The following is a 3,593-nucleotide window of genomic DNA, read 5'->3' as shown; positions in this document are numbered from 1 at the left end:
CAATAGAGTTGTCTTTCTAAAGTTCTCTTTTTTCTTTCTCTTTCTTTTGTTTTCATTTTACAACACTACCAGATTTTAATCCACAACAGGTGCAGCCTCCTACTGTTCAACAGCACTTACTGCCTTACAGACCCACTCCCTCTTTCCACACAGATGTTCCCAATCCACACACCACACCAGACCTCTAAACCACCGGCAGACTCTAGTCTCTTGAGGGTTAAGTGCAGTTTTTCTGACTGAACACAGACCCTAGGATCTTCTGCTGTGTATGTGCTGGGCCCTCATATCAGCTAGTGTATGTTGCCTGGTTTGTGATCCAGTGTCTAAAAGAACTCAGGAGTCCAGGTTAATTGAGAGTGCTGGTCCTCTTATAGGGTCACCTTCCTTTTCAGGTTCTTCCAAATTTTCCCTAATTTGACCACAGAGGTCAGCAGCTTCTGCTGGTGGGTTTGGTGCAAATATCTAATTCTGACTCTTTAGGGTGCTTGTTGGGTCTTTCAAAAGGCAGTCATGATAGGTCCCTTTTTTTGAGAACCCCATAGCCTCAGTAATAATGTCAGGCTTTGGGGCCTCCCCTTGAGGTAAACCCAATTTGGAACCTTTCCCTAGACCTTCTGTTTCCCAGTTTCTTCACCATTTCCATTCCTGCAGTTTTTTCAGACAGGAAAATCGTAGGTCAAAATTTTGACTCTGGTATAGAAACTCGATCTCTCCCTTGATGGCCTGAATTTTATGGAGGTAGGTTCTAAAAGTTTCATTTCCCCTTTGTAAGGTATTTTGTCTAGTCCCCTCCATTTTCAGTCATGAGAATCTAATACCTCCCAGGTCTCTAGTACATTCTGGAAGGTCATCCCAACTTCCTAGCTTGCAAGGTTATCTGTTTCTATTATTGCTGCTGGCCTTCTCTGGGATTCAGGCCTTTTCCACCACCCTATACCAGATTATGTTTTCCAATCCACCTGTTACCTCCCAAGTACCTCCATCCCTTCCTATTTTTTTCTCTGTCCCAATTGGAACGTAGGCATCCTTACTTGGAACTTTCAGCTTCTTGACCATTTTGAGTTCTGTGAACTACATTTTGTGTACTCTGATATTTTGTGGGGGTTAATAACCACATGTTAGTACATACTGTTCATGTAATTTTGGGTCTGAGTTACCTCACTCAGGATGATATTTCCTAATTTTATCCATTTGCCTGCAAAATTCAAGATGTCCTTCTTCTTGACGGCTGAGTAGAACTATTGTGTAAATAAACCACATTTTTTATGTACATTCTTCTGTCCTGGGGCATCTGGGTTGTTTCCATCTTCTGGCTATCACAAAAGAAAAGAAAGATGTAATGAACATAGTGGAACATTCACCATTGTAGCATGGTGGGATATATTTTGGGTATATTCCAAAGAGTGATATGTCTGGGTCTTTAGGTAGATCCATTTCCAATTTTGTGAAGAACCTCTAAATTAATTTCCAGAGTGGTTGTACCAGTTTGCAATCTAATCAACAATAGAGGAGTGCTCCTCTTTATTTATATCATTGCCAACATGTGTTGTCATCTAAAGTTTTGATCTTAGCCATTTTGATTGGTGTAAGCTGGAATCTCAGATTCATCTTGATTTGCATTTCTCTGAACACTAAGAACTTTGAGCATTTCTTTAGGTTCTTCTCAGTCTTTTGAGATTATTCTGTTCTGAATTTTCAGTTTAGCCATATATTTGTTTATATTGTGTTATTTGGTATTTTGTTGTTTTGCTTCTTGAGTTCTTTATATATTTTGATTATTAGCCCTCTGTTGGATGTGAGGTTAGTAAAGATATTTTTCCCAGACTTTCAGTTGCCTATTTGTCTTAATGATGATTTCCTTTGCCTTACAGAAGATTTCCAGTTTCATTGAGTCCCATTTATTTAGAGCTTGAGCCATTGGAATTCTTTTTAAGAAATTTCCCTCTGTGCCAATAAGTTAAGGCTGTTTCCCACTTTCTCTTCTACTAGATTCACTCTGTCTGGTCTTATGTTGAAGTCCTTCATCCACTTGGACTTGAGCTTTGTGCAGGGTGACAAATGTGAGTCTATTTTTTTTTCTACATATAGATAGTCAATTAGATCAGCACCATTTATTGAAGGTTCTTTCATTTGTCCATTGTATATTTTTGGCTTCTTTGATAAAGATCAAGAGTGTGTAAATGTATGGTTTTATTTCTGGGTCTTCAGTTCTATTCCATTGATCAACCTCTCTGTCTCTGTACCAATACCATGCAGTTTTTTTTTTTTGTTTTGTTTTGTTTTGTTTTGTTTTTTTTATCAGTATTGCTATGTGGTTGAGCTTGAGGTCAGGCGTGGCAATTCCCTGAGCTGTTCTTTTATTGTTGAGAATTGTCTATTCTGGGAAGAATTTGAGTGTTACTTTTTTATGTCTTTGAAGAATTATGTTGGGATTCTGATGGAGAGTTTATTGGATCTGTAGATCATTTTTGGTAGGATGGCCATTTTTACTGTGTTAATTGTGCCAATGCATGAGCACAGGATGTATCTCCATTTTCAAAGATCTTTGGTTTCTTTCTTGAGAGATTTGTAGTTATTGTCATATAGATCTTTCTCTTGTTTTGTTAGTATTACCCAAGATATTTTATAATATGTGTGGCTATTACAAAGAGAGTTGTTTTTTTCCTAATTTTTTTTCTCAGCTTGTTTTTCATTTGTATAAAGGAATGCTACTGATTTCTTAGAGTTCATTTCATATCCAGCCATTTTGCTGAAGTTATTTATCAGCTAGAGATGTTCCCTGGTAAAAATTTTTTTAATTTATGTATACTATCATATCATCTGCAAATAATGAAAACTTTATCTTTTCTTTGACAATTTGTATTCACTTATTCTCTTATTGTTGATTTATTGTTCTAGTTAGCACTTTACTTATGATATTGAATGATCGATATGGAGAGAGTGAATATTAAACATTTTGCTCGATGCTTTTTTTCCATCTAAGAATGTGATCACGTATTTTTTTTCCTATGAATTTGTTTCTGTAAAAGATTTCATTAAAGGATTTTTGTATTTTGAGCCAACCTTGCATCCCTGTTATGAAGCCTACTTGAGTGCTCGCTTCGGCAGCACATATACTAAAATTGGAATGAAGCCTACTTGATCTTTGGAAATGATTGTTTTGATGTGTTCTTAGATTCCATTAGGAAGGAATTTATTAAGTATTACTGAGTATATTGATATTCATAAACTAGATTGGTCTAAAGCACTTTTTTTGGTTCTTTTATGGTGCAGGCATCAGAGTATTTGTAATTTCATAGAATGAATTTGGTAATGTTTATTCAGTTTATATTTTTTGTAATAGTTTGAGGAATATAGGTATCAGGACTTCTTTGAAATTCTGGTAGAATTCTGAACTAAAACCATCAGGGTCTGGGATTTTGTTTTGGAAGTTTTTAATGATTTCTAATGTTTCCTGATGTAAAATGGATCTTTTTAGAGAGTTTACATGTTCTCAGTTTAAGTTTGGTATATGGTATCTGTCTAGTAAACCATTCATTTAGTGTAGATATTAAGTTTTGTTCAGAATAAGCTTTTGCAGTAAGCTCTGATGA

This window comes from Micromys minutus (genome assembly GCF_963924665.1).
Source record: "Micromys minutus genome assembly, chromosome: 5".
Classification (NCBI taxonomy): Eukaryota; Metazoa; Chordata; class Mammalia; order Rodentia; family Muridae; genus Micromys; species Micromys minutus.
Note: the sequence above shows the minus strand (reverse complement) of the source record.